The 13649-nt window shown below is 36.8% G+C and overlaps 1 long non-coding RNA gene across 1 annotated transcript; it reads left to right on the plus strand.

Annotated features, from left to right (window-relative positions):
• The first annotated feature begins 798 nt into the window (after positions 1-798).
• Positions 799-3694, plus strand: LOC108996722. Its single transcript, XR_001997072.2, has 3 exons — positions 799-1040; positions 1124-1224; positions 3412-3694. It is a non-coding gene; the product is annotated as an uncharacterized LOC108996722 (long non-coding RNA).
• Positions 3695-13649: the final 9955 nt, after the last annotated feature.

A 13649-nucleotide genomic window follows, 5' to 3' on the forward strand; every position in this document is an offset into this window, starting at 1 on the left:
GGACCAATGGTACGTGCAGTAGCGCTAGACAATGCCTCGGTCATCGTCCTGGAGGGCGGGAGAGGGGTCAACCTCATGGATGGTAAACATATGTTGGTCAAAGCGGAGTCCCAATCCCATTGCCAGGGCATCCTCCCTTCTCTTATTGTGGGAGCTCTTTTCCAACTTCTTGTGGGCCTTAGACTTGGCCAGGGCCTTTCCTTTCCTCTTCGCTCACTCCAGCTCCTTCTTCCTTGTATTCGTTTAGGCTCGAAGAGTGTCTTCGGCATTAAGGCTATCTTTTTGTTCTGGTCATCGATGTTCATGCGCTCCCTGTTGAACTGAGACAAGTACGCCTTATGTAATATCCAAGTCCTACTACGTAAGTCCTTACGTCATTTTATTAATTCTTTAAGTTAAATATTTTGAGATAAATATTTTTATTATTTTTAATTATTTTATTTTAAGATGAGTATGTTTTATTTTAAAATATGATTTATTAAAATAAATCAAGAGTATTATTTTTAAGACTTTGAAATATTTTCCTTTAAGCCCTTTTATTTTATTCATTTAAGAAATAGCCCAATTATTCTCTACTATCATATTGGTAGGTGAAAAGTATCCTTGAGGTGGATAGATCTCCACCATCCATTTGGTTCCTTGTGTTGGAAGGAGAAAACAAATACCAAAAAGCTATTTTCCCACCTCCAAGCTTACGGTGGAAGCAACCAAAAAGAGAAAAGAAAAACAAAACAAAACAAAATATACTAAGGCATTCTATCCCCCATACCCATCGGTCTACACCCAAGGAAGAAAAAGGTTTCATCTTCTTCTCCAAGCTAAAGCCGATCCTCTAATCTTCTCCTTCCTTCTCATCTTCAAGAAATCAAATCCCTCTCATCTCCTTCAAGCCTTGTGACTCCATGGCAAGGAAAAAATATATATTTTTTCTTCATCCTCATCAAGCCGTGCGAGAACTCCCTCCATACCCATTTTTTATTTTTGATTCTAAGCTTGGAACCAAAACTTGATTTCATCTTCCAAAGGGTGAAATCTTGAAGGTAATATACTTTTCGTCTATTTCCTAGTATGATTTACATGTGGGTTTCGAGTTTCACCATTTTTCTTACCTATGATTTTTCAGTTTTGGGGTTTAAAATAATGATATCGTGTTGCCCTTCATCCACACGGCTATACCTCTATTTGGTCTTCCACTTGTGTTTTGAAAGGGGCTAAGAGCTTAAGGTAAAATTCCTAATGTGACTCATTTGATTTTAGTGTGATTTTGGAAGCTCACTAAGTTGTTTTAGCTTGAGTTTTGGTATAGTTAAATTCCTATATTGCAAATAAATACGTATGCCCTATTTTTGGCCCAAACCGAATGGTATTATAGTTGTTTTGCTATGTATTTTTCTATATTTCGAAAATACTATGTTGTTATTAAACTTGGTTTAATCATAGATGATGATTAAAGTGATTTTAAATTATATATGTTGGTATCATGTGCCTTGTATTGAGGTTTGGTTGGTAATCTATTTTTAGGATGCTAGAGATTTGGTTTAAAGGTTTTGCTTGGTTCTATAATTTTATATCTTGCTCTTTAAAAGTATTAAGTGGGTAAAGCATAAGTTTGAGTGTTTAAAGGTTTTAAAGTTATTTAATGGGTAACTTTGCTATACTTTATGCTATGTTTAATTTTAATGGGATATGCTAGTTAAACTAGAAAATATTGCTTATATGAATAGGTTATAGCTTAGTTAGTTTAGATATATGAGATTAATTGTGCACAATATATTATGATATGTGAAGCTGTCCAAGTACCCCTAAGCCCATGTCATGCCACGTCTTGATGTAAAAATAGCCCATTTATGTTATCCCTCGTTTGGTTAAATTCTACCTAACCCAATAGTCCAAAATATTGATAAGCTAACATTTCATAATGAGGGACTACAAGTTGATTTAAAGGGCATGTTTCTTAAGCTTGTTTATCCTACTTGAGATGCGTAAATCTATTTCAAAGCCCATTGTTGAGAATTTCCAGATTTTATCTCTTAATGTCCATAACCCAAAGTGAGCTTGAACCAAATAAACCTTGCTTTAAGCCTATGAATTCTTAACTATTTTTCATGTAAGCTTTTAAAATAATCTTTCCATGGACAACTAGCAAATACTTAAGTTATTTCTCTTATAAGTTGAGGTGAGGAGTAGTCATTTAAGTTAGTGCTAAGCATAGAAGGGACGTTAGATTGTAGTATCGTGGCTTTCTCTTTTAAAGGGAGGGCTAAAGAATATTGTATGAGTATTAATACGCTTATGCTATTTATTGGAATATGACCTATATTGAAGTTGGAAGTATCGAGGAGCATAGAGGTAAGTAGCTATGACCATACTTCTTACACTAAGTTCTCATTATGAAAGAATGTATCTCTCTGTTATTGCAAATGTTCTTCTAAAGAAAAAAGTAAATGAATATATTATGTACAAGCCTTTTCTTGATAGCCTCCTGTTAAGCACCTTATCGATTATAATTGTGTGTATAAGGTAATGCATGCACGAAGGTCCTAAATCATGAGATTTTCATACATGCTCTCTCAAGAAACTTATTGGTTGTTTCAATATGTAGTATAGCATGAAAATATATTTTGTTCATAAAAATGCATGTGCATTGGATCAAGAAAGATGATGAAAATATTTGATTACAAAGGAAAGGAAATGAATGTCTCATGCCTTATGCTTTAAATGATGCGAAGAAAGTGTTTTAAAATGTCCTTATGAACTGATGTTAAAATGTCCCTGTGAACTGATGTTTTATGGATGCCATGAAAGATGAAGTTAAGCTCATGCTTTTAATTGATGTTCTTCCATGAATGAATTGTTAAATGAAAAGGACTGAAAAGAAAGGATTGAGAGGACTAACATGAATGAAAGAAAGAAATGACTGAATGAATGAATGAATGTTTTATTGTATGAAAATACGTAACGGCCATATGATTGAAAATGGTACCAAAGGAATGGGCAGATTGCAATGCCGGGTAAGTAGCACTGGTAGTGCACCTAGTGCTACCCCCTGATTGAAAGGGATTCCCAACCTGTGGCCATGAACGGAATTTAGGTCCAAAGGAAGACCGTTAATCCTAACACACGGGACGTAATAGTGTGTATCGGCCAAAAAAAGTGACACATAAATGTATAGTTATTTCTCAAAATGTTTATGCATGAAAGCATAGTTATTGCTTATTTATTAAATGTTTATGCATGAAAGTATGGCTTACCTTAAACTGTTATGCAAGAAAGCATTCTCACGATTAGCAAATGTTTATGTATGCATGTTTTCAAAAAAAAATAATAATAGATACCTAGTATGTTCACTGCATGGTGTACTACTTACTGAATATTCGACTCACTTTTGTTTTAAATGTTTTAAACGTCCAGGTATTGATGAAAAGGCTGGGGAACAAGGCACTACTGCAGGGAGGGAGGTAGACGCTTAGTGTCTTTCCTAACTAGAACAATTATGTTGATGGATGATGGGTTATGGGTTATGTTTATGTATAGACATTTTAAGTTGGGACGAAGTCTCTTTCTAACTAGAACAGTTATGTTTATGGATGATGGGTTATGTTTATGTGTAGTCGTTTTATGTTGGGACGAAGTCTCTTTCTAACTAGAACAGTTATGTTTTTATGAACATACGATGGACTTTGAGAGTATCTTATGGATGAATGTTCAAATAGAATGTCTATCAAGTGTTCCCTTTATTAAATTAAAAATTTAGAGTACACGTGTGTCATATCCATGCCGATTGCATATTACTGGAAAAAGAAAAAGAAAAAGAAAATGGAAAGTAAAGAATATGTATGTACGTCGCGATCCCGCCCTTCCCATGGCGGGGTTGTGACAAATCTTGGTATCAGAGCAAAATGTTATATGGTCCTATAGACTTTAGGGATGAACTAAGCTGAAGTCCTCTCTCTAAAGTATGCCAAGCTCTGTAGCAAGTTTAAAAGGTATTTTCTTATTGAGTATCATGAATTATGTTAGAATGATTGCTACTCATGCATATTTGTTTCATATGAGTCCATTTCTATTGTTACTGCTATACGTGTTTTAGTATAGCATTGATAGATAATACTAAGAGAGACAGATGCAGGACCCCGTTCCCATTGTAGAGAATCAGCAGGAGGTTCCCAGAGATACGAGGGACCTCACCAATGCAATTGCATGCTTGATAGAGATAGTTATTGGTAGACAAACCGAGACAAAGGCGAACCCAACATTCAACAACCTTCAAACTATTCGGTAGACAGCACCATCCGGTGTTTGATGGCAAGTGTAGCGATGTAGATGTTGACAACTGGATCGAGCGCCTAGAGAGGATCTTCTGCGTAGTCTTGTGTCCAAAACAAGAGAAGATGGAATTCGCTGCTTAGAACTTATTTTACGTGGTGAACAGGTGTTGGAAGTCTGCTCATGGGCTTATTCCGCAAGAGTTAAGCGAGGCAACTCCAATTTCATAGGCGATATTTAAAGAAGCTTTCACTAACCGGTTCTTTCCCTATTTCCCCATCGTGCATTAGTATTAGGCGATTATGGTGCCACATTCCTTCATATCCCGTAAGTTTGCTTGTCTAAGTGAGAGGACCCCTGGGTCCTTGGAGTGTGCAATGTCTGTTCCTACTCCACTTGGAGACCCCGTAAATTGTAGTTCCGTATTGAAGGGATGTGCGATAGAGATACAAGGTTGGCACCTCCTTGCCAATTTAATCCTATTTGACATGGAGGAGTTCAATGCGATTTTGGGCATGGACTGGTTGTCTAAGCACCATGCCTACATGGAGTGCTTCGAGAAGAAAGTGGTCTTTAGACTACCAGGTGAAATAGAGTTCTGCTTCTGTACAGTGGGTAAGCGCCCTAAGCCAAGACGGTTTCTGCGCTAAAGGCAATTGAGATGTTGAAGAAGGGTTGCATGGGATTCTTTGCTAATTTGGTTATGTCTCAACCACATGAGCTTCAGCTTCTGGATATCGAGGTAGTGAGAGAGTTCCCCGATGTCTCTCCGGATGAGCTACCTGGCTTACCTCCGGATAGAGAGATTGAGTTCTGAATAGATCTTCTACAGGGAACGACACCAATTTCCAATACACCCTACCGGATGGCACCTGTAAAGCTCAAGAAGCTTATGGATCAGCTGCAATAATTATTGGAGAAAGGCTTTATTTGCCCTAGCGTGTCACCATGGGGAGAACCAATCCTCTTTGTTAGGAAGAAAGAAGGATCGTTGCACCTTTGCATCGATTATATAGAACTGAACGAGGTAACCGTTAAGAGTCAGTATCTGTTACCTCGAATCGATGATTATTCGATCAACTTCAAGGAGCACGGGTATTCTTGAAGATCAATCTTCGTTCAGGATATTACCAGTTGAAGATTAAGACAGAAGATGCTCCTACGACTGCCTTAAGGTATGGACATTACGAAGTTCTAATAATGTCCTTTGGATTGATTAATGCTCCAGCAGTTTTTATGGATTTAATGAACCGTATATTCTAGGAGTACATTGACTAGTTTGTTATCATATTTATTGATGATATCCTGGTTTATTCTAAGAGCCCGAAGGAGCATGCAAAGCACCTGGAAATGGTCCTACAAATTTTAAGGGAGAAGAAATGGTATGCCAAACTGACTAAGTGTGAGTTTTGGCTACAAAAGATTTCTTTCCTTGACCATATAGTTTCGAAAGATGGGATCTCTGTGGATCCTTCGAAGGTTGAGGTAATTGTAGAATGTCCTAGACCTAAGATGGTCCAAGAGATCAGGAGCTTCTTGGGTCTTACGGAAAGCCATGCAACGTCATGTGAGCCCTGAAGGTTTCCAAGTACTCAAGGGGGTCCCTCCCCAATAGTACATCTCCATGGTTGGGACTCTGAACTTTGGTGGCAAAGGCACAACCATCACTTCTTTCGTGTAGGGTAGACCAGTGCTTGTGAGCAGTTGGTCCACCGATGATGATATGCCCACTTTCCTTGCAGTCTTTTCGTATTTCCCATTGAGATTACGGAGCTCATCTTGCATGTTCTTCCTCTCTTCCTCTACTTTCGCCTTTCGCTCCAGCTCCCATGTTTCAAGCCTCCATGTGCTTGCTATTACTGGGCTCCACTCTTTGTTTTGTTCTTGTTGAGGTTTCCTGAGCTCCTCATTATCCTTGCTAAGTTTTTGCACTTCGTCAGTTAAATTCGATACCCAGTCCTCTATAGCTTTCAGTCTCACCTATATGGAAACTTCCTCTATGTCCCTCCCAGCTTTTCTGGAACGAGTTGTCATAGGTATATGAAGTACACACAAGATCTACAAGGGTCCCATAGACCGCACTATTGTTAACGTCGTGTTTCATATGCCTTTGGGCTAGGTTTCAGCAACTCAGGTCTTCAAAGATGGATCTGCGAAAATGAAAAAGAAAGAAGCTGGGAGAGGGCAGCCTTGTGGCCGGGGAGTCTCTGATGTCAAAGTTAGTAAAGTATTTTGAAATGAGCCGAGGGGCCTATTTGTTCTGGACTAGGCCTTCTTTTCTTATTCTCTTAGTTGCTCCTCACAGGCCCACTAAAAGGGCGAAAAATCCCTTACACTTATTATTTGTGACACCATTGTTTAGTCGCTATGAAAAAAACATAAAAAGGGAATCTTTTGTTATAATCAAAGAATAAAAATGGAATCTTTTGATTTTTTTTAAAAAAAAAGGGTGCAACCTGGAACCCAGGTTCATGTCCAGTTTTGAAACTCGAGTTCCCGGGCCGGAACCCGGTTGAACAATCTGAGTGTCGGGGGTTTGAATCCCTCCTTGCTCACAACCTACCAAAAAGGGAATGGCCTTTCCCCCTGAATGTAGGAAAACCATATTTAGAGAATCGTAGGGAAATGCTACCGAGATTTTGACTAATATGAAAATTTTAGACTAAGTATATATGCGATGTAGATGATAGTCTCTTGAATGAGATAAGACTAACTACCTTATGAAAATACAAATAGTGAATATGGAAAGACCCGTGATAGTGTTTATCCCTGACTTTGATTTTTGTGTGCAGTTAGTCGACTAACAGAAATATAATAGATAAGAGTTGAATGCTACTGGGAGATAGACTTGGTAAACACTATAAGGACTATCCACAAGGGGTGAATTTTTTTATAGAATTTGCTCGCATGAGTATTGATACTTGAGGTTTTATAAGATGTCCGTGCAAGAACTGCAAAAACCTTAGCTCTTATAACTTGGTAGTAGTGGAGGAACATTTATATGTCAATGAAATCGATCCTAAATACTCATCGTTGGTCTTACATGGCCAACCATATCCTCAATGAATCAAATTTGGCACTCAGTCGAAACAAATGGGGGAAGATAATGACATCGACATAAATGTGGATGTATGTGATGATAGTGATGATAATGGAGAGGATATAGTAGAGATATTAGGCGATCTTGGTGCTGGAATGTTTGAGGCAAGGGATGCAGAAGAAACATCTACTCAATCATTTAAGGGTTGTGGAAATTTTGAAAGATTGTTGGAAGACACACAACGAGAACTGTACAAGGGATGCACTCAACATAGTAAGTTGTCTTTTACAATGAGGTTACTTCATATTAAGTCTATATATCATGTTTCTGCAAGGGCCATTGACATTTTGCTCGATTTATTTAAAGAGGCTTTCCCATCTGATAATGTATTACCCTGTAATCTTTATGAAACAAAACAATTGAAGCGAGTGTTAGGATTCGATTATAATATCATTCACGCATGTACGAATGACTGTGTTTTATTCAGGAAACAATATGTATAATGTGATGAATGTCCAATATATCATGAGTCAAGATGGACATCCAATAAGCGTAATATACCCTAAAAAGTGTTAAGACATTTTCCATTGATTTCTAGATTTCAAAGATTGTTTACATCCCGGTCGACTGCGAAAGATATGCCTTGGAATCACATGGAAAGAGTCAGAAATGAAAACTTTCTTTTGCATCTAGCAGATTCTTTACAATGAAAACAATTTGATGCCAGGTACCCATGATTTGCCGAAGAACCTCGCAATGTACGACTTGAGTTAGCAACGGATGGTTTTAATCCATTTGACAACATGAGCACTTCTCATAATATTTGGCCAGTCATATTAATGAGCTATAATTTGCCACCTTGGAAGTGCATTTAGGATCCATACTTTGTGATGACTCTACTTATATTAGGGCCAAGATCACCTGGGAATGAAATAGACGTATATCTTCAGCCACTGATTGTAGAGTTGAAGGAGTTGTGAGATCATGGTGTCAATACATATGATGAGGCCTCATCAAGGGAGTTCAAGATGAATGTTGCAGTACTGTGGACAATAAATGATTTTCTAGCATATCGAAAGTTATCTAGGTGGAGCACAAAAAGTAAGATGGCTTGTCCTATTTGTAATAAAGATACTCTATCTCAATGGTTGGCAAATGGTAGAAAATTATGTTTCATGGGATATAGTCGATATTTATCCCATGATCATAGATGGCAATCAAATAGAGCCATGTTTCATGAAAAGGTTGAGCATAAGTCATCACAGACAGAGTTTTCTGGGCTACATATTATCACACAGTTGATGGATATTTCAGAAAACAGATTTGGCAAGGATGCAAGATCAAAAGAGGAAACGACAAGCAGTGGAGTTGAATCAGACAAAGAAAAACATATTTTTTGAGTTGCCATACTGGTCTACCTTGACACTGCGCCATAATCTAGATATTATGCACATTGAGAAAAATATATGTGAGAATATACTAGGCACTCTGATGTTAATAGAAGGGAAGACGAAAAATACAACTAACTCTCTTAAAAATTTAAAGGAGTTGGGGAAAATGAGAGAGTTGCATTTGCAAGACAATGGGTTGACAGCTTATATGCCCCTTGGTTGGTATACATTGTCAAATGATGAGAGACAAAAATTCTGTGAGTAGTTCATGGCAATCAAATTACTTTATGGCTATATTTTGAACATGTCAAGATGTGTGCGAACCCATGATTGGAAGATACCTAGTTTTAAAAGTCATGACTGTCATGTATTTTTGTAGCATTTGTTGCCAGTTGGGATGACATTGCAATGATATTTTCAAGGACATTTGCAGTTGAATGTTGAAAGTTGATAAATTAGTAAAGGTGGAAGTTGACATTGCAGTGATATTGTACAAATTTGAGAGTTTGTATCCATAATTATTCTTTGATGTAATGGTTCACTTGGTTGTGCACCTGCCTCATGAGGCTTTAGGTGCTGACCTTGTCCAATATAGATGGATATGTCCTATTAAACGACTTTTGGGAAAGCTTAAGTGATCCATGGAGAATAAAGTTCTTCTGCAAGGTTCGATTGCAGAGTTATACATTGATAATGAATGTCATACATTTTGTTCAATGTATTTCCATGGAGTTGATACCAGATTTACACGATCGGACCAAAATTATGAAGGTGGACATTTGGGAGTTAATTCATCATTCTCCGTATTTTCTCAAACCGTACATCTCATAGCCGCCCAAGGGGGCTATAACCTATATGGACGAAAGTTTGATAAAGTCTGATGGTATGTATTGAATAAATGCGTAGAGATTGACAACTACCTGAGGTTAGTGATTTGTGTGTATAAAAATAACTTAAAAGTCCTGGAATATAATATAACTGATATGAATTAATTGTTAACTTCAACATGTGCAGCGAACATATTCAATTACTTCAAATGGATGGTGTAACTAACGTAGAAAAGAAGCATGAAGAAAAGTTCACCTCGTGATTCAAACAGACAGTATTACTAAAGAATGTCTTACTATCTACTAATTTCATAGTAATGTCTTACTATCTACTAATTTCATAACACTAAAATAGATTTTTTCCTATCTAACAATAATATAATGGAAATAAAATTTATCGATGTAGGTTGTATCGAAATATTGTGATAATTCAGAAGAAATCTCAAGTGAGCTATATGCTTTGGCACGTGGTCCGTCCAAACGGGCCATTCAATACTCAGCATGTTCAGTGCGTGGATATACATTTCACACGGTTGATAGAGAACAATATAGAAAAACTCAAAATTGTAGGATCATAGTCGAAAGAAGCCATGGAGAGGAGAACATTAACTTCTATGGAGTTGTCGAAGATATCATTGGGTTAAAGTACTTGGGGGAACATATGGTCTAGTTGTTTAAATGTAATTGGTGGGATATCTCAAATCCTATGTTGGGATTGCGTAATGATGAATATTTTATGAGTGTCAATATATCTTGCACATGGTGTAAGGAAGATCCTTTCGTTCTCACTTGCCAAGCAAATCAAGTTTTTTATTTAGATGATCCAAAATACAGAAACCCATGGCGAGTAATACAGAAATTGGCACCAAGAAATATATATGATTACATTCTAGAGGCAAATGGACAACATCAAGAATTTGATGGTCCAACAAATGAAGAAGCATATCAAGAAAACAAATGAGGCATCAATTTATTTGTTAATCTTAGCCAATATAACATGGTTTCATTGCGTAGAAAATATGTTGAACCAGAAGTACTAGAGGGCAACTTGTCAGAAGAACTTGAGTCAACTGAATTGTCTAGTGAGGATGAGGACAACTGGTCCAAGAAAATTGATAGTGAATGATAGTTGTTTCTATGTAAGTGTCGTTGTTCTAAAATAATAATATTTTTGCGAATAATAATTTATTACAGTTTAAAACAGATATGTCTCTCAAACACAAAGCAACTCATTTGCCATCTCAATCCATTACTGACTCCCCAATTGGTTCACTAGCCACTAATGGTGGGCCAACATCACCAAACTCCAAACAAGGTATGTTATTTGTGAAACTAGAAGGGTTTGTGTGATGATTGAAGTAATAATATTTTAAAAATAAAATACTAAACTATATTATATGCTTTAAATACTGTATAGCTATTGTAAGCCATTGCCGAGGTCGAGTTGTTACTATAGGTGTGTCTACATAGAGAAAGTGCGGAAAGCGGAGAAAATTAAAATTTATATTCCTGATGATCACAACGGTAGCTCTGCGTCAACTTGGCTTGCTTCCTTTGTTGGTACCCTTTGTTAGCCCCCATGGCTACATCCTCCTCGGCTAAGGTTCTCCAAGATGTGAATAACCACATCAAAACTCGTTCCCTAGTGAGGAAGCTACTTAGAAATTTTTTTTTTAATTATTACATAATTTATAATTAGTTTATACTTGAACTAATCGTTTCGCACTATTTCAAGGATAAGTTTGAACTTGATTTTGGCGAGCGAGAGGATCGAGTAACAGTTGATGAGTGGATGAGCAATGCTTTTCGGAGGTATAAAGGTAGATGTCATACACAGTATCAAAAGTTTAATAGTACAACAGAGGCACATCAAAACCCGTTCCAAAACATACCACCAAACAAATGAGAGAAGGTTTGTAATATGTTGGAAGATCCATCAAGTGTGGTAATTTCGCTGCTATCTTTCTTTATTCTATATGTTAGATTCATTAAAAATATATAGTAATAACGTTGTTTATTTTCTTGTAGCAACGTAGTACTGTCAACAAAGCAAATAGAACAAATCTAACGATACATCATCATGCGGGTTCTTGATCTTTTCATCAACTATAAAAAAAATTGGTAATGTTATACCACTCGTTAAATATTAACATGTCAACATTTACTGAAGTTATAATATAGATTTTCCTTTTGCAGGAACAAGACAGTCCTACTGAGTATAATTTGACCCCAATTGTACGCAAAATCACATACAAATTGTGATGTGTTTGGACCAGTCCCGAAAAAGAAGCAAATTATGTAAGTTTAATATTTTTTATTTGTGTTGCATAATAATATTTATGTTATTTATATACTATCTCTAATGATTTTTCTTTTTCATTTTTTGTTTGTAGGAGAAGATAGTTTCACTTCAAGAAAATGCTATTGTTGCATCTGATGAATCTTCTGTTAATGATGTAGAGTTCTTTTCTAAGGTTCTTGGACCCCGCGTTTTGGATATTTGAGGGGTTTAGGACATTGTGTGAAGCCTTCCTCAACACTATCTTCTTCTCAAGTCAAATTGAATAACAACTCTCGGGAGTTAGAAGATGCAACGAGGTGTAACATTTGAGGTCCAAGCAACGAGAATTGGAGGCACAATTTGTAAATCAGGTGTAATAGAGATTCAATGGTGGAATTTTTTTAGGCTTTAGGAATCTCATGAAAACTCCATAAGTTTTCAAAAATTGACTTATTGCGTAGGTTTTTGTCCATCAGCATAATCAGTGTTGCCATTCACTATGGTGCTAGAAGCATGATTTTATTTATTTGAGATAGTTAGAAGTTTCAGAATGAAATATGGTCTACGCCATTAGACTCATTTGATTATTTAGTGTTTTACAGCGCAATAATCTCATTTTTATTTTTAGACGAAACGGTTGATCGAAAACACGTTTTATTTATTTCGAGGCACTTCGGAGTTCAATTTTGATAAGCTAATTGCACAGTTAGTTTAGTATGTATTTTTAGGATTTTTTAATGTAAATTTTATTTTTCACTTTCCCAGAGTGAATAGTAATCTCAATAGTAGCACCTAGTGCTTTGTTTTCAAACCACAATGTGTTCAAATTAGGTTAGAGTAGTTTTATTTGGATACTTGGCAAGATCTTAGTCACTCTTGATGAATAGTATTGGACACTTGGCACCAAGAGGAACTATGAGATGGATTGTGAAGGAAATCATGGTGTGAGATCATGCCACCTAAGCAAAATCTTATTCCATCCAACCATCCAAAATTTGCCAAACTAAAGAGGGTTTCGACCCTAGTGAAACTATAAATGGTTGGAATCCAATTGAAACCCCAAAAGCTTGGTTGAAACTGAAACCCTAAACGGTTTTCCCAAACCCTATAGTTGGCCTCCAAACCCTATTTGATCAAATTTCTAGCATTGTGCTTAATCACTTGATTAAATTACTTCCACATGCTATTAATTTCTCAAATTCATCTTATGGCATCATTATCTAACCTTTTAAATCTTGAAAATTTGATTGGGCCATGAGAAATTGGATTTGGGCTTGATAGCATCTCAAACCCTAACCAAACCCTTTTTAAACCCCAAAATGAAGCCCACTTGTTTAAGGCCCATTAGGCCCATGAATTTTGGCCACCTTGGCAAAGTTTCTTGAGGAAGTTTCCACCCACTCAATGTGACACCCCCAGATTCCGCTTGGGATCGGAAGATCAGACGGACATCCGAAGCGTTGGGACATGCAACACAAGGTTACCTGCCCCTGTTCATAATATAAAAGATACAATGTTCCTAACATGCATCTAGTATTATGCAATATTCGTAGCGGATAATTTTTTTTCTCTAGCAATACTATGCACTAAACTTATAATATCCCAAATAGTTAAAATGTAATCCATGCATGCTTAACAAAATAACCATCCACGATTACAGCACAGATCTCAAAAGATTGTAATCTCAAAACAAAGGAGAACTGGCTCCATAATTACACTGCCAAAATACACTATTGGGCTAGTTCATTGAGTAACTCGCATAGCTCGACTAATGATGACGGAATACTATCCAAAGACCTAACTGTGGAGGCTGCAAGCTCCGCGTTGCGTCTACGGTATCTAGT

The sequence above is a fragment of the Juglans regia genome, chromosome 1, assembly GCF_001411555.2.
Source record: "Juglans regia cultivar Chandler chromosome 1, Walnut 2.0, whole genome shotgun sequence".
Lineage (NCBI taxonomy): Eukaryota > Viridiplantae > Streptophyta > Magnoliopsida > Fagales > Juglandaceae > Juglans > Juglans regia.